Raw genomic sequence first — 19,487 nt, forward strand, 5'->3', positions numbered from 1 at the left:
CAGCAGTATGATGTAAAAAGAATTTGAGTTTTAGAGCCAGACAGACCCAAATATGCATTAAATTTCTAGATTAGAATTCCTTCCTTGTAGTTTTCTTGTTAGAATTAAAGATGATTCTTTTAATGCATGCAATACATAACTGCTCTGGAATAAATGGCAATTTTTGAATTAAAAGGAAACCACTATTCTTCAGAGAAAGTCAGCTACATCACAAAATAAAAGATGCATTCTCATCTCTAAAATATTTAAACATATATATTTATATGTCATCACTTTTACTAATACTAAACATCATATCAAATTCCACTATAAATTCAACTGCTCTGGGGAAGGGGTTTCATCTTTAGCAATTATACTAACTGGTGGAAATATAAAATCAACTCAATCAATACTGTTGATAAAACAAAAATACATGCTGGATTACCTTTTTGCATTTCAGATTATTAATATGTCCTTTTTTCCCAAAGGTACTAAGACTCTGGATGCCTACACACTGATTAAAGTATCAGACTTGTAATTAATGGAATTCAATTTATTTCTTCTGTCATTAGTAGCTACTCTGAAATTCAAATCCGAACTGAATTATCCAAAAATCATCTGTCAGAGAATCTTAAGTGTTAAATGACACTTTAAAAAACAAATTACTGCTTTTGGGGATTTTAAAGTGCTTTTCTAAATGTAGACACTACTACACAGATGATTCCAGGTCCCCTTTTACAGACACTTTATCCACTTTAATATAGCATTAACAATAATAAAAGAAACTTAGCTATAAATTTTTATCTTATGTCATAAATATAAAATATTTTTTAAATAATGCCTTTAGTATTATTTATCCTTACATTAAAGCATCCATTAAAAAATACAATAAATTACCTTGGAACAAGATTGCTAGAAATTTTCACCCATTGCAAAAGGAAAGACGTGTGTGTGTGTGTGTTTTTTTAGTACATTCATTCTTCCTTGAAATACCAAAGTTAAACATCAAAAAAAGTATTGAACATAAGGAGTTAATATTTTGTGAGGGTAAAATATTAATATTTCAATTTCCTGACATTTCAGTTATTACTGGGTTTTAGGTACATGGCAGAGAACTTACAGCCAACATTAGCTTTCAGTTTTATCTTCTACAAAATGACTTTTAAAATATTTACATTGCTTTGCTCTATTCTTAATGTAGAACAGAAACCAACAACATTATATTATCAATCTCTGTTTAGCACTATAATGTATTATATCATGTTTTAATATGACAAAACTAAACTACTTAAAACAAATTAAGGTTAGTATTTTATATTATTTTATATTTTGAAGACAGTTCCCTCAATACATTTACAACATAATATAAAATAGCAAACTAATTTTCTAGTGCATTTCTCCTAAATTATATAGCAAATTACTGTTTCTTTACTTTTCTCAGTGCTAGCCATTTAACATTAGATTTTGGATGTCTACAGATTGTACTTCTGAAATGCTGTATAAGGTATGATGGTAAAAGTTTATTCAATGTTATTTAATAAACATTAAATGAGTGCTTCGTGGTTCAGTTTTAAACACAAGAATAACTGAGTTTTTGGAATTTGAGAGCCAATGAGATGTCTGATATAAATTAATCTAAGCCTTTTCTTATAGATTAAGAACTGTCACTTAAAAAGTTAAGCACCTAGGTCAAGGTCTGGGTCAAGGTCACGCAGTGTGGTGTTATGAGAATGCCTAGGATTTAGAGTCAGACAGACCTGAATACTAATCCAAGCTCTACTTCTTACTGTTTTATGCTGTACCTGTGGCTGTATCTTTCATATCCTCATACCCTTAGTTTCAACCTCTGTAAAAAGGACATAATAATGAGTATTTCATATGCTGCCATAAGAATATATTTAATAGAGTATTATTATGTTATGTAAAAAGGATGGTAAACTTATGTGAAGCTCTGTCCTTATCAAAGAAACAGCTGCATACAAATCCAGGCTTCTTGCCTTCTTGTCTATAACTCAGATGACATTCTGCTTAACTTACTGGCAGCTTGTGATTCAAAATACATATTTTTCCCAAATACTTTTGAAACTCATTCCAATTAGGTGAATCTCGTAGATTAAAACTGTAACTTTTAACCCCTAAATATTAAATTAACATAATTAGCTACTTAGAAGTGACTTTAAAATAATTTTTCCATTCTATTCATTAGCCTTAATTTTTTTCTTCCCTGAGTTTAAATTTTTTTCCAACTATTAAATTTTTAATAGGGTTAATAAGCAAGTATATTCTTCTTGATAAACATAATAGATTGCTAACCTGTATATTAAAAGGAAATAAAAAATTTTAAAGACAAATAAACTATCTCAACTGTGATTACCAAGGGGCTCTTTTCCCGAACAATCAGTTTGGTATGATGACTAACAAAGGAAAGAAAAAAAGAAAGGTTGTTCTTTATTTCAAATAATGTATCTTTAAGTCCTGTAAGAGAATAATGTTTTCAATTTTATTAGAAAAACAATACTTCCACTTGACACAAAGAAAATTTTCATGTTACAAATCTTTAATTTCTTTAGTATTTATTAATATTAAGAAGAAACAGCAATGATATTCTTAGCTCTCATAGGCTCATAAAATTGTATCATATGAAGACAAATGTAGAACAGTGAAAGAAAACAACTGGGGAAAGCTGAACAAAGTCCCTTAAAGTTTCATTTATTAGAAAAAAATGAAATGTATTTATGTATACGTATTTCTATGTTTTCCCAAAGAAGTAAAAATCTTTCATTATATTGTACTTATAAATGAAGGGCCTTAGAAAGCTTTACTTATGTTTTGCTAATCACAAAACTCAACACAAGATTTTTCTACTACGTGAAAATATGACTGACACGCAGTATTCTTAGTTGCTAACAATAAATGGAAACACCTGTGTAAATTACACAGGAAAAAAATTAAGTTGGATCCAACAATGACTAGTTCTTCAGAATAGAGTACAATGATGTTTCTCTCTTTAGAATCAAAGACTGTTCGTTAAATGTCCTATAATTGTTAACAACAGGGATGCTCTAGTGCTTTTCCTGAATAACAGAAAACAAAAAACTTGTAGAGATTAAAAGCGACATGCAAGTGACAAGTGAACTAAAGGTGTATACTAACCAACTACAACTATAATAATAATAAATATATAATAAAAGTATATTCTAACACTCTATTTCCTTTCCCAAGAGGTTCAGAGATGAAGTGTACACTGATTTTAGCTAGCTAGAAGAAACTTTCATCATTTCTGAAGGCAAAAAGTAAAACAGGATCTCATGTCCACCTATAAGCAGGAACACATGTAGATACCAAAGGTATTGACTGTTGAGGTAATGAGAACCACAGGACAGAAATAAGCCATACCTTGCCTCCTTCTTCATCAAAGTTTTAAACTGAGGACCAGATCCTCCTGCAAGGGAGGATTTGTTTCAGAAAGGTCACACCTTGCTGAAAACGGACATACCCACAATTCCCACGTGCCATTCCTAAAACTATGATTTTAAGACAAAATCAGTTCTAAGAAGTAAATACTATTATCTCCAATTTCCAGATAAAGAAAGCGAGGTTTGAAGAGCCTGCCTACATGTACAATGACAATCAGTAATGTGTAGCAGAATCCAAACTCTAGTCTGATTCTGAAGTCCATGTCCTTAGCCAAAATGTCATACTGTCCCTATATTACCAGCACAATGACATTTTCCCACCTTAGTCTTGAAAGAACTAATGTAAACATAAATTATTTGTTGGTTTGTCTGTCATATGACTAAATGCAGACTTTGGTAGGGTTGTAAATACAGTAGAGAATTACTAAAGGAATATAAGCATTCACTCAATTAAAATAACATCGTCATTGTGTCTTATCTTTTTTTCTGATTTATATGTGATTTTTCCCTCTCAGTTGGTAAAAAAAAAAAAAAACAACTATAACTAAGGCATACCACTGTGAAACAGGTGAAAGAAGGAGTCTAGGAGAAAACCCTTTTGCACACATTTACAACTCCATGGTAACAGTTTTTAACTACATGCATCTATACACAAAAATATTACATGGAATTTTAGTTTCCAGATCCTCTGAAGACCATATATTCATCACATATAGGTCCAGGTATAACCCCGCTTTATGGATACTTGAAAGTACAAGCAAATTTTTGGTAGTATTAACTTCTTTATACATTTGCAGCCTGGCTCAGAGGCCCAACTACTTTTGTCTTTTGTCTTCTTGCCTCCTTTGAAATACTTCTTAACTGTCTCTCTTATTTGATAGACAGTTGCTCTCATATCAGTTTCAGTCTACCAAGAGGCCCACACTTAATATTTGGGGTAAAGTGAAACAGTGGAGAAGCAAGGCTGTTAGCCAGCTGCTGACTCTAAGTTACTGCTTGCTAAGGCATGTGCTTCCCATGCAGAGAAAAGGACTCATCGAGAAGCCTAATACACAGGGACATCTCTCTAAGAAACTGTGAAACCAACTCTGATTAAGCTGAAAAGGGTCCAAGAGCAAATTTTAAGTTTTCACCAAAAACAACGACATTTCATAGACCAAGTAAACAACAAAACGACATACTGAGATTGCTCATTAAAAGTGTTCTTGCTATGTTTATTTAATGAAGTTATTCATGTTTAAATACAATTATCTTAAATGGCACAGCTTCTCTGATCAACAACCACAAAATAGAATATCCCTGCTATTATATATTATTTTTTAGCATACATTCTTACAAATTATACATGTGAGAAGCAGATGGTGAATGTTAACTTGGTACCGTTCCACCATCTGCTCTTTGCATAGCCAGTTAAGTTCAGAAAATTAATCAAAGATTAAAGAAAGACAATGATATTACTGAAACTAAGAGTCACCTTCTTTCTTGAACTCTTCCAACATTTGGAATACATATACCAAGCACCTTCAAGGGTTACATTCTATTTGTGATACATAAAATCTATTTTAATTTCATCATATTAAATGAAAGCTAAATAAAAACATTCATCTCCATCATTTGGGCCAATTATTAAAGAATCCCAACATCCTCATTTGTTCAATAAATATTTACTAAACATTATCTGATTTTCTCTGTAGACTTTAAATTTTGTGTTTACAGATTATCTGATTAAATTAACATATTTTGATAGATTATGATAATGTCATGACTTAAATAAGAGCTTACTCCATCCTCTACCCCACACTCACATTATTCTAGGCTTAATGAATGATGAGTTAGTCTCAGAAATGTGTGGATATATGAAGGAAAGAGGGGAAGCGGCAGCACCTCTCTTTTACGATGCTCCTTAGAAAAGTAGAAATCGATTCCAGTTTTCTCTGTGGGGATATGGCAAAAAGTATAACCAATAAAATTATACAATACAGGAAGTCACTTGAACTCTGTACACTCTCTTTGCCCCTCCCACCTCCAATTCATAATCATTAGACTTAAATTCTATAGTAATAAGGCATTTTACAGCTATTATTATACTCATGTCAGGTAAAATCAAAAGCAAAATCATCCTATCCTTCAAGACATATATCCAAAGAGGCCAAGTCAGGATGACTTAATCCTCACAAAGTCCCAGTAGAGTTTGTTCTTCCAGTTACAATTTAGAAAACTGTACTAAATGTATTGGTTTACACGTCTGCCTGAAGTACTAATACTGGGAGGATATAGCTGGGTCCACTAATGATCTCTGCATTCAGCAAGAGAAGCTAATACATATTAAGCACTTGATGAATAATGAAAGAATTATCAGATATAATTCATAAGTTCATTTTAATGGAAATATTCTGCTAGTTATAGAATGTGTATAGTTTATTTGCTGGTCACAGGTGTGGACCCAGTTTATGTACTGCATAAATGGTTTATATTGCATTTTAAATTTTTTTAAAAGCAAAAGTCATTGATTTGTGATTGCTCTATCACTTTTTTCAGGCTCTAAAATGGTAATCATATTACCTAATGCTAATAGTTCCTGACAATATCTCTAAGAATAAAAATTAAATAATTTGTAAATAAAACAAAAACTATACCCACACATCATTTCAATACTGGGACGGCGTTCACTGATATCATTCATACAGACATGATCAAAGAGAGAACATTATCTAAATGGACTCTGATCAACTTCAGTCAGTAAATTTAATACCATAAGGCAGTATTAATTGACTCTTCCCTCATTACTCTAAATGTTAAATCTTGTGTCTTGCCCTTTGAAAAATTTTGCTCCTATAGTCACTAAGATTGTCTATAAATTGCTTAATTCAGCCACTGAACCAACATTTAATGACCTTAGCTTGATTCTCCCCCTAAACTACTACATTCTTGAAAGTAAATGCTGTGTCCAATTAATCTTCTTATTTTCCACCATGCATAAGACAGGACCTCATATGTATGTAATTAACAGGAAATGAGTAGTATGTGAATGAAGGATGCCTTATCATGACAATACAATAAATGTAAGAAGCACGAGTCCCAGGACAAGATGTAAAGTTATACAGGACAAAGTTCCCCTTATTTTTTTCTTTGAGGAAACAGAAAACTTCAAATGTTACAGATTTAAAAATCACTGAAATGAGAAAGCCTATCCCTTGTGACTTCCAATTTTGCTTCTCCTCTCTGGGAATTACTCTGCCCTAATTCACTGCAAATCCATATTCAGAAGCCTATCCACTAAAACATCTCTTACAAAAAAACCTCCTAATTTCTTATTTCACCAGTAAGAAAGAGGTACTCTACTGTTGTCGTTAGCTTTTTAAAAAGGAAACAACGTAATGTCTCCATGTTATTTACATGTGCTACTTGCAAGTGAAAATTACAGTTTCCCGTTTTCAGTTTTTACATTTTTCAGTTTAACATGAATTGTTCACTAGCACTTATGATATACAAAGATGTGCACTAGAAGGGCAACAACAGAGATAGAAATCAAACTAAGATACAGACCCTCCTCTCTAATATTTTGTTATATTTATCATATTCTTAATAATTTTATTTTAAAATTAATAAAAACAATTCTAACATCTTATTGTCAACCAAAAGTAAGTAAATTCTGCAACTATAAAAGTAGTCTATTATTTTAATGTTAATCCTCTGAAGCTAAAAGTGAAATTTTTAAACATTAAGTAATTGAAGATGTATTTATTGCCTGTTTTTATATCTTACACTTCTCTGCAGTGCCACATTTAACTACTTTGTTCAAAAGTGTACTAAAATATTATAAGCACGTTTAGCTTGTTACTTTGTTTTGTTACCATAATCACTATTGGTTCTGTGTTAATGTTACTTTTTCACAAGGAAGGCATTAAATAAGCATCAAATCTACTTTACTGTTCTCACCTTTCTCTTCCTCCTCCATTTTTTTAAATACGATAACGAATAATTTTAAATCATTTTCCTCTCTCTTTTGCCTATATTATGGTCATTGGACAGTTAAAGTAATTGGTGGATTACCAGTATCCCTAACAATTTATATTCTTTTCTGCCCCTGAACAGGGGTGCTGATGTTCTATTCACCACTCTTCTTACATCAAGATTTTTATTGAAAACATATTACAAAATGTAACAAAGGTACATATATGAATTCTTAATAGAGATTTGCTATTAGCACAATAAAAATGCTATATTATTTTGCTCTCTGAATAGAGTCAGAGTCTATAGAGTTAACTTTTTAAAAATCATCTAATGTCTGAAGAGACTCCTACCAACCAGGAAAAAGGATGTTGTCTTTTGGGTTACAATAGCAAAGTCAGCAATGCATAATCTCAGCTATTGTTCATTCTGGCAAATCATCACTGGCTGGATGGTTTACAACAGGTTGCTAATTACATGATGGCACATAAACATTGCTAGAAATGGTAAATGCCCACCTGCTAGAAATGTAACTACATGTACTTTAAAAGTAAAGCAATCAAAATCACTGGCCAACTCCAAAGGCAAATATTTGGCTAGCATGGCTGCCTGCTCACTAGTATTAGTACTCACTGATACCAAATAAACCATATCTACAATAGAAATTTCCATTTAAATGACTATTAAGAAGTCTGATGAAGTTAAACTGAGATATGATGATTGCAGAGTTTTAATGATGGAAGGAGTCAATAGACCTAATATGAAACAGCTTTGTGCTTTGGGAATGTTTGCAAGTAGGATTTTCTGGTTCCCTGAGAAGCACTGTAATGTTAGGGTTGTATTCCTAGGTAGCAGATTCAGTCACCAATAGACTAATAGAGATGGTGAGGGCAAAAGAAAATAAGCATTTATTGTTTCCCATCTATGAAGCAAAGCACTGAATTAGATAGTTTCAAGTATATTATTTTGTTTAACACTCTCATTAATGCTGTAAAGTAAGTTTTATCATTGCTAGGTGTTTTACGCTTGAAGAAACTGAGGCTGTGAAAGATTAACTTCGCCAGGGTTGCCCAAATAGGGAAGGGGTGGGATTAGAATCTTAATATTTCTTATTATGGAACTCATTCTAGCTCTGCTATGTGACCTTGGATGGGTCACTTAATGTTTCTGAGACTGAGTTTCCAAATCATACACTAAGCTCCAAGTTAATTTTCCATGTTAAATACTTCCATGTTATTGTTTACTCTTGATTCTTTTAGTTTTGATGTCTTCTTCTAGCGAAGGGGTGTTTAATAAGGATAAGATATATTAATGTTCCAAAAGGAAAAATATTAAAGAAATGGGTTGGTTAGTTACCTCCACCCTGGATTAGGGAGATAGAGGTCTCCATCTACATGTATAAGACTTTTTTTTTCTGAATTCCACTTCAGTGACAGATCCAATGGACATATTATAAGCCATTTTATTTGACATTTAGAACCTGCTTTCAGTTTGTTCTGAAGTCCACAAATATTTGTTTATAGGCTGTGTTAACCTCACCTATAAGTGTTTAAATCAGAGACTAATGGTTTAATATATTAATATATTTAAAGTATTTATCATATAGTGTTGTTCTGATTATTAAAATAATCAATGTGTAAAATATTTAGAATAATGCCTGGCATGCAGCATGCTCTATAAAGTGCTACTTAATTTTATTATGTTGGATGAGGTATCTCTTCATCCATGAAACATACAGAACATTACACAGAGATGACAGAAAATGTTAACAGCTGTGTGAAAGGTGTCATGCTTACCATAAACATACTGTTTGTTTATTTTTAGCCCAACAACATTAGTTACTGAATACACATTACTTGTATTTAGGATATACTCAGGAACATTTTACATTTGTTTCTCTATCAACAATGTGGACAATTCTAAAGGTATTATCATTGTTTCCAAAACGTGACCAAAAATAATTTCTCTTAAAACCATGTTAGCAAATGAAACTGTGTTCAAAACAAATTTATTAACATTATGTCCTACTTGTCCAGAGGCAGGGAAACATAAAAAAATTCCCTGAAATAAATAGGTGTCCAAAAACTATTTACTGTAAAAACAAATATATACATAAATGATTCTCAAAATAAAGCACAATTCCAGTAGTAGTAAAGCATCCAAAACAATACAAAACCAGTTACCAAAAAAGTCTTGACTTTAATTAAGAACACTAAATCTGAAGTATAAATACTAAGTTATCATAAACTTATTGATGGTCAAAAAAACTATAGAATATAGAAGCTAAGGAAAACATCACGAAGAAAGTGGACATTGTAGAGGATTCTTAAGGAACTATCCAAATGGATTACCACTGAGGTAAGAAACTATGGTCTAGATCCCTCAAGGTCAACTTGCCCAGATTTTCTGATGAGCCAATGAACCACTAGCAATCAAAAGGAAAGAGAAGGGCCGGACAAGAGGCAGCTGCACTGTCCACACCTGAGTCTCCTTCTTGGACAAGAAGATAACCTATATGTTCCCTCAAATCTCTCAATGTTTTAGACACTAACTTCCCAAGTGGAAACAGTAAATACTATCTAAATTAGAGTTAGCTAATCAATGATCTCTGCTTTGATAAGAAATGTGTGACTTTAACACAAAACCATAATCTTTCTGAGGAATTCTTCATTCCTTTGAAATTTTTTCTCTTTCTTGTTTACCTACTACTGAGCTAAACTACTCCTTTACCACCACCCACTTCCTGGTCCTCATCTCTTTACCTGAAGAGCCACAGTGAGACTTCCTTTGCTAAAACTCAGTAAGAAAGGAGAAATGGTAAGCCTGGCTCTTCTCTCAGGCTTGACAATGAAGTCCAGTTTCCTTTCCCAACAGAAATTAAATATCTGTGAAATTAAATGTCTTTTAGAAGAAACCAGACAAGTGAACTGTCGAAGCCCAACAAACGACACTCCAAATCAGGATTTCCACCCAGGTCTTCCTGCTACTAAAGGGAGCATCTAACATTTGCCCAGAGTCAGAAGACCTGGTTTCTGCTTCTGAATCGTCAGCTGACTCCGTCTGGAGAGCAGATGACACCTCTTCAGCTCTGCTCTGGGTTTCCCCATCTACCAAAAACGAGAACCAGAGGTGTTCTTCAGTTTATATTTAAATACTTTTATTGCTGCAAGCACTTCCTTCTCTTGACGCTGAGGAAAGTCACACTACAAGTACTTTCCTCCTCTATCATCATCCCTCTCCAGCCACCCCCCACATACCAACGGTTTCCTCTCATGTGTCCTTGAGATAAATTCAATTTTGGTAACTAGTCAGAACATGGGTCATGAACCCAGCTGATAGGAATCTTACTGCTAAACACGTTTGTTTTCAATTTCATGGTTTTCTTCTTCCTTTCCCAGTTGACAGGAAGGCAATCATTCATTCATTCATTCATTCAGCAAGCAAGCATCCACAATGAGCCTGGATGCCACATGGACCCCGATCACCAGGGAGAGCAATAAATTCCAGTAACTTCAGTTGCCCTCCACTCCACAGACCAATCCCCACAGTGGGCACCATTTCCTTACCGGTCAAAACTTTGTTCTTTTTTGTACCAGATAATTCATTTTCTGGAGCTAAAAGTAATATTTCTAAGTGCTAGCTTAAAAAAATGTGTTTCTGGCATGATGTAAAAGTAACCTGGTCAGGATTATAAAGCACATCATTATAATGCCAGATTTATTTATAGTGTTACATTGAAATCATTATGTTCAGGAAAATTTACAAATTCTGAAAGTTGTTTTAGATTCCTTGGATTAAAACACACACACACACCATCCTAAAGGATGTTGACTTTCCATCAGAACAGAAGATCTGGACTGGCAAATTAAAATAAGTTGTCAATCTTGTGCCCCACTCTCTCTTCTCTTACACTGGTATATTGTGAATATGCTCCCACTTTATCAGCTTCATGCCCCTAAAATCTGTGCAAGCCACACAATCTGTTTCCAAAGTATATGTTTAAATAAAGTGCTAAGAGCTGTCAAGGCACGAACATAAGAAAGTTCCTGACCAATGTTAATAGTAATTACTCCTTCCTTTCAAGGCAGAAACTGCTGTCTTCAGCCTCAGCCAATTTTAGCAAGGTTACCAGTTTAGAAAGTATTATTGTAAAATGCAGTTTTACTGATTCCAGTTTCTCTTAATGACTCATCTTCAGCTGCACAGGCTTCTGAAGACGGGGCAAATCATATCAACAAGAAAGGTGCAAACTGCTATTCTAATAAAGATCTTGGCATCACAGGATTTCATACTGTCTGTAATTTAAATCTTACCTTAGATTTTCAGAGATGGCAAAGAAATTGTGTGTTTGTATATGTGTGTCTATATACGTGCAGTATCAGAAATATAATAACTTTAAAACTTTCTTAACATGCTGGCTTCCTTTCTGGTCTTACAGAACACTTCATAATCAAAACAAAACAAAAATATTGGAAGTCTAGCACAAAATTTAAATGACCTGATAAAATCATTCCTTAAAATAGCATATCTGATTTCCCAGAAAATCTTTTACTTCCTAGCACCATTCTAGTCCACATGGAAATACCCAAGATCTCTACAGAATGACAATAGCTCATCTAAATAAGCCTTTATATTAAATGATCCTTCATCAAAAAAGGCAAGCTCTGCTTCAGCCCTGATGAGCCAAATTATTAACTAAATGATGAATGCCAGCAGCATATTGTAACTTTCCCTCTCTCTCTCTAAAATGTAAGTCCAAACTATTTTCTTCCCCTGAAAAAGCAACCTTCATTCATCAAAATTAATTCATTCTATAAACTGCCCTCTGACAATCTCACAATGATTTCTCAATTATTATCATCAGGTAAATTATCCTCATAAAAGGTGTTAATTTATCTTTCTAATTAACACTGTCACCTACTTACTGGTTACTTCTATCTGGAGTAAGCTAGGAGGAAGTTCCACTAAAGTAAATCACTTAATTACTTCCACTGTCCCAGGGAATAAATGAGATCTTAAAAGAAAGGATACAAAAGAAAAGGGGTTAGTGGTATCATTTTCACAGAGAAAGCACAAGCCAATGGCAAAAGAACAAACGATTTTTTGACAAGATCTTCCACAAGCAAGGTAACATTATCACTAACTTCTATTGAGCATTTACTATATAGCAGTCTCTAGCTAAACACTTTACATGTATTGCTTTACTTAATTTCTATAAAACTGCATCAGGTAGGTACCATTAATATCTCCTAGAAATAAGGAGCTGAGGTCTGGCTAACTAAATCATTTGACCAAGATTAAAACAAATGGTGGAGATGAGACTCTTACAGCATATCAGAGGTAAACTCCTTCAAGAATTATAATAGAAGCATAGTCAGCTTTCAATCACAGTATTGAAAGTATGGTATTGTAGAAAATACCATAAAAGAAGGCAACATATCTAGCATTGAGCACTCCAGACTCGAATCCTTAAATCTGCAGCAAAAACATAAATTTCTTTACTCTTCAGTATTTATAACAAGATATTCTGTCTACCATAATGTAACATTATTGCTGCATAATATTTACAACTTCCAGATTTTTAAAAGACATTTTCCAAACATCTGCATTTCTTCCAAAGCATTTGCAAACACCACATAGTAACTCTTTTCAGCAAATCAGTCTGAAAAAAAATAAGCACTGTCCTTTATAAATGACTAATGTAGTATAATTATTTTCACTTTAAAAAAACAGAACTTTACTTTCTTCAAAAGTATCAATGATCTCATTGCAATGCATTACCAGAAATTTACGTATAAGTTTAGAAATATCTAATTAACTGTGAGCTCTGCAAATTCCCAAATTAACTATAAAATCATCATGAGTTTTCTCACGAATCATTCTTCTTAAGAACTCATTTCTAAAACAACTTACATTCAATGTGTGTTTTAACTTCCCTTCTCCCCCGACCCAAAAAAAAAGCTATCAAAAGAAATAATCAAGCATTAATGGTTATTCTTCCCAGAATTATTTAAGGTAATCCATTCTAACTACTCATATTTTTCTGTATGATTAAAGTATGAAATATTCAGAGAGGTTATTAACCTTCCTATACAATAACAAAAAAATACATTCAATCATTTTTCTAAGAATTATTCAATGAATTAAAAACTGACCAGGAACTAAGGTAAATACAAAGACCAATTTTTACCTCAGCAGTTTTTATATTACACTTATTTTTTCTTTAGTAGAAAAAGTGGAATCCACCAAGTCCCTCCTCATTTTACTAATAATCACTCTGCAAATAGGTAGTCAAAGGCAGTGTTATCTATACTTTACAGAAGCACTTTAAGTGAAATTGATGACAGGAGTATACACAAACCCCCCTAGTCTTCTCCCTCATCCAAGATTGAAATATTTCTGGACTGGTAATGTCTTAATTCATATCATTAAGGCACATTCCAATTAAAACCACCCAAATTTAAGTATACAAAATTATTTACATTATTGAAATCTTTAATTTGTATTTAGTTTTTGGCTGGGTTTCCTTTTTATGTTGGGAAAAGAATATTTAGCAACAAGTGGATGCTTATGTTCTCTTAAACTAATAATAAAAATAAAATGGCACTACATATTTTAAAGGCTAGAGGGAACCTTAGGAAGTGGCTAGTTTGAGCTTCTAATTTTGCAAAGAAGAAAATGAGATAGAGGCAGGTAAGTAAGGTGCTCAAACACATGAAGTTAGGTGGACTCTAAACCTCTCAGACTATGATGCAGGTCTCCTGACTCTCATGGTTTTGTTCTCCTGGAATATGGCATACTCCATAACTTTCAACTGTATGTGTGCCTTCTAGGAATAATCAGAAAAATGTGAATCAAGCTTATGTGAGCTCTAACTATCCACCTGACCACCTTACTCCCATAGTTAGTGGGCTGGCTACTTTGCTAAGAAGAAAATTTGCATTAAGCTTTACACACATGGTTAACCCTGAGGCCCTTGTAGGCTCTCTGTCAGGGGAAGGGACAGAAAAACAAAGGAAGGAGGAAGGTGCAGAAGAGCACTCAATTGGAGAGAAACAACACTGAAAATATACTGAAACAACACTGAAAATATACTGAAACAACACTGAAAATATAGAATCCACAGCAGCTATGAAGAGAATGAGCTTATGCTGCACAATGCAGTGCGTACTGTGTGTACGTGGTTGGGAAGATAAAATTAAGCTGAACACTTGAATCCCATATCCTTGAGAGATATTTTTCATTTTCTTTAGCTTTCAATCTTATCGAGAAAAAATTCAGGACAAATACATGTCACTAGGCAGTAGTAGCTATTGCAGAGTATGTGGGAATATGTCATCTTTGTTCCGCCTCAGAAAATCTTAGACTGACTAGTCCAGTGACCCTTTAACTCTGGTTGGACAGTCCAATTGTCTGAAGAGCTTATACAAAAAACTACTGCTTAGACCCCATTCCAGATAAATTAAATCAGAATTTCTAAGAGTGGGGTCTAGGCATCAGTGCCATTCTTGTCCCTGTTACTGTAAAATATGTGATGTATCTCATTCAATCTTATAATCAACAAATGTTTTTGTTAATACTTCCTTCATAGAGGGCAATAAGGCTCACAAGAAAAGACAGACAAGGTGTGTTTCTTACTGTCAATGAAGGGAACTTTCTAAAATTCTAAATTGTTTTCCACTGTCAACTTTACATTTCCATTTTGATATCATCTAGTGTTTTTTTTTAATGTTTACCACGATTAACGGGAAAATGCAACACCCTGCCCTGCCCCCACCCATATGCACACACAAAGACCAGAGTGCCGTGCTGACCACTAGAAGCATCTCTCCAGACTGACAGGTGTCTACTGATTAAATTGTCAGTTCTTTTATTCAGACAGGATAAAAAAGTCCATTTAACCACACTATCATCTAACCCACATTAGCTTTATTTTATATTGTTTCTATTAAGGTACCATTCAAAGGTTTTATATAAATGGAATAGAAATCTATATATACTATGCAAATTATCATCTCCTGATCACTCTTCTCACTTTACCAGATTAGAAATTCATGTCAGTTAGGTTGACAGAGAAGATGGTAAAAAGGGTGCCCTAACTCCATAATAATTACTGGGAAGAGTCTCCATCCAAAACTATCTTGCCACAAGATTAGCTTAGTACACTGATTCTCACAGTACTTAAATTAGCAATTTTACCCCAATATCGAAGTCTATGTCTAGATTTCAAAATAGACATAAAAAGTAATATGTCTTCATATACAGTTCTTCATTTACATCAAATAAATGAAATAAGGCATGAATCATTTTCATATCTTTTTCCCCCATGTCTTTTTCCCCCAAGGCAGGAACTGTTTCTGTTGTCTGTCCTTCCTTTTTATTTATTTTTATGACCCAGCACTTTATTAGTAAATGAGAAGTCACTGTAGCTCACAGTTGCATTTGAATTTTTTGACTTTTTAATTTCAATAGGAATTGAGTCTTTTTTTAATCTTTAGTTTATTATGAAAACTGAAAGACTTCTAAGGCATATGAAGGAAGGAAAAATCAGCACCATAAGACAGGGCAAGAAAAAGAAAGTTAACAAAAAGAAAAAATTAAAATAAAAGAAGGAAGGAAAAACATTTCCTTTGAAAACATTCTTCATGAATCAGTTTTTTGAGACCAGCAAGCAATTACTATTTCACATACAGAAAAATGCAAAATGTACAAATGCACATAAAATTCAGTTTGTTGTACAGATCTTTGTCCCTCAGTCTCAGTGTAAACCCAGATTCTAAAAGCCCAGTTGCACAGTGACCTTCAATTTCTCACAATGGTTTATTAAGTTCAAATAATCACTAAGCAAATATCTCATTTAATCATTCAAGAAAAGACAACAAACTCAAATGCCTATAGGAGCCAGGGGAGGCAAAGTAAACAAAGCATGTATGAGGGAAGACAGGATAGAGGAGGCAAGGTAGAGTTCTGGTGATATATGCCCTTATTAAAGGAGGTAGCAGGGAACAGTCAGATTATATCTTCTGAATCCCCTATGATGGAAATTAATACAAACTGTTTAAATCTCTTTTAGGCCAAACAATTCTCTCTGAGGGGAAGCTAGCCTTCAGCTCTGGTCTAGACGATTAAAAGAAAGACAATTCAGGAGAGAAACCAAAAATTTATATTACCACTACATCCATAAGAATTCTGCTGAATTTTGTTGTATTGTAGGTTATAATTTGTTACCCATATGAAATAATGCAGTAGAGCCTGTTTTCCAGAGTCTCCCTCTGTCACCCAGGCTGCAGTAGTGGTGTAAACAGGGCTCACTGCAGCCTTGACCTCCTGGGCTTAAGCAATCCTCCTGCCTCAGCCTCCTGAGTAGCTGGGACCCAGCTACTCATTTTATTTATTTATTTATTTATTTATTTATAGAGACAGGGTCTTGCTCTGTTGCCCAGGCTGGTCTGAAACTCCTGGGCTCAAACAATCTTTCCACCTCAGCCTCCCAAACTGCTGGGATTACAGGTGTGTGCCATAGCACCCAGCCCATGTCTGCTTTCTTCAAGATATTTAATCTTGAGTTTTTCTTAGTAAATTGACCTGAATCCCAAAGAATAGAAAGATTATCACAAACAGAGAAGATAGGCATAAAGAAGACCGAACCACTTTTAATGAATAGTGATTCAAGGAAAGGATAACTAAACATGAATCATTTGGAAACATGAATAAATACAAACAGTGAGTTTTTGTTCATTCACTCCTCTGCTTGTGTCAGCATTTTGAAGGAGAAGATGAATGAAAGGTAAGGAGTGGCTAAATTCCAAAGTCAAATGATAACCCAAATAAAAACCACACAAGATAAACAACAGATATACAAACACTGCTTCAAAACAAACATAAGTCATTTACCCTGATACCAAAATAACAAAATTAAACCATCTAAGAAACTCCACTGGTCATTTACTTACAAAGTAGAGAAAGACCTGGTCATGTAATAGAGGGGGATAAACATAGAAAGCAACATAAACATCTTTAAGATAATGCAACTCACATGCTCTACCTGGAAAAAAAAAAAAGTGTTTCTTTAATGTATTTGTGATAGCATACAGAGGGATTATGGAATTTACATGTTACTGCCTATGGATGAATCGCCTTTATATATAGAACTACCTTTACATATACAAAGAGGAAGTAAAATAATTTATACCTCAACAGGTTTATTTACTTTCTTACCAAGTGACTTAGATATAATAATAATTAATTCTAGCCTGTTTTTACAATTTCTTACCTCACCTATTTCCTCTACTTTTCACGAAAACTCTGTATTTTCTTACATCAGTTCCCATATTCTTATTCTTTTTTTAACTGTCAAAATATGTAAAGCCAGTAAATTACTAATAGAAGAAAATAAAGAGAATAAAAGTTGCATACAGGTCTATACATTTACTATTTATATCTTACATCATAAGTACTTACATCATAAGTACAAAAAAAATAGGATTATTAAGTGAATGCATTTTTCAATCAAGTTATTTGATATGGCCCTAGCTATGTTTACTACTAAATTGTAAGAATGGTTACTACTACATTATAAAGATCAGTTACAGTATTACATAGATTGATTAATCTTTCTCATTTAAAATCACAGTGTTATTCAGTCTCTATCAACTGTCCATTAAAAACAAAATTAAAAACCTATAATTAAAGATGGCCTAATGAAATCTCAAGGAAATATCAAGGTTGGGACAAACATGAAGAAATTTATTTACATTGACAGACTCAGAGATGACTGGATGAGAAATAAGAGCACAGTCCATACTAGACCAGTCCATACTGGTCTAGCAATTGAACCTGAGTTCAACTAGTGAAAGTGAAATTTAAAATTAGGGGCTATGTGTAGCAAACACAAACACATTCACTAAAGAAAATTAAGAGAGCAGTATCTTTCCAGTAGTATCTATGGGTATAAAAGGAGAAAGTAAGTAGCAATTGCTCAATAATTATTGATTACTGATACTGTCCTTTCTCATATAGAGAATATGACCAACTATTTTCTTCATTTAAGCCAAATTCTGTAGGAGCATGAGACAGACAAACACCCCTAGCTGTCCTTTTCAGAATACCACTCCTAGCTGTCTTTTTCAGACCACTGATAGGGCTATGGTGTGAAGTCAGACCTTATTACCAATCTGCCTCTGCCCTGGGGCGTCCTCAGTTAACTAGGAATGAAATAATATGTATGCACAGATTTCCACACCCTCAAACTGAGTAGGAGGACTCCAGATAATGGAACTCAATTGCTTCAGTGTTAGAAAAAAGTATATTAGTGGATAACCCATGCACTGTGCAGAATATGCATTAAATATAGGATAAATTAATGGCTCATCTAAAAGTTGAATAAAATTCAATTTCCACAGAATCAAAGGTTTTCATAAGCCAATGTAACACATAATAGGTATGAATTATCCATAAATGTGAATAAAGATTTCTTTCCAACCAATATTTCTCAGGGCCTATGATACGCTAGGAATTGTGTTATATACTCGGGACTACAATGTCCTTGTACTTCAGGTACTCATTATTTAGTGTGAAAGACAACCAAGTAATCAAATAATTACAGTACAGAAACTGTGCTACGACTCCCGCTTTTGAGGGCTATAAGCATAAAGTTTAATAATGGAAGAGCACGAAGCCCACAGTATACTGAGATGGGAGGCAGGAGGGGATAAGCGGATCTGAGGAATGGCCTCGAAAGGAGATGACACCTAATCTGACAAAGAAGTGGAGGGAAATGTGTCCGGGCAGATTAATATTGACATACGCTATCTCTGGAAAATGCAATTTATACTACTAACAAAAGTGAACTCCAGACTGACAAAATTACTAAAAATTTTGTCCAAGTCCAAGATAAGATTTGTATTGTGCAAGAACTTATAACCATAGTTTATACACCAATATTTACTCCACTATTAATATTTATACTATCAATATTATTGTTAACTTGCATAAGAAGATGGTTTTTTAACTTTTAAAACCTTTTTAGTTGAAATAAATAATTTCCTCCTTTTCAGGGATATATTTGATAGCCTGAGTTAAAATCAATATGCCTAACCCACATAATGAGACCTCATCTCTACAAAAATATTAAAAAGTTAG

The 19,487-nt window shown here is 33.5% G+C and overlaps 1 protein-coding gene across 3 annotated transcripts in view; it reads right to left on the reverse strand.

Moving 5' to 3' along the window:
* The window catches only part of PPP3CA (protein phosphatase 3 catalytic subunit alpha), a 330,477-nt gene that overhangs the window by 225,694 nt on the left and 85,296 nt on the right, over window positions 1–19,487 (reverse strand). The gene's annotated exons all lie outside the window — the stretch shown is intronic.

The sequence above is a fragment of the Nomascus leucogenys genome, chromosome 9 (assembly GCF_006542625.1).
Source record: "Nomascus leucogenys isolate Asia chromosome 9, Asia_NLE_v1, whole genome shotgun sequence".
NCBI classification, from domain to species: domain Eukaryota; kingdom Metazoa; phylum Chordata; class Mammalia; order Primates; family Hylobatidae; genus Nomascus; species Nomascus leucogenys.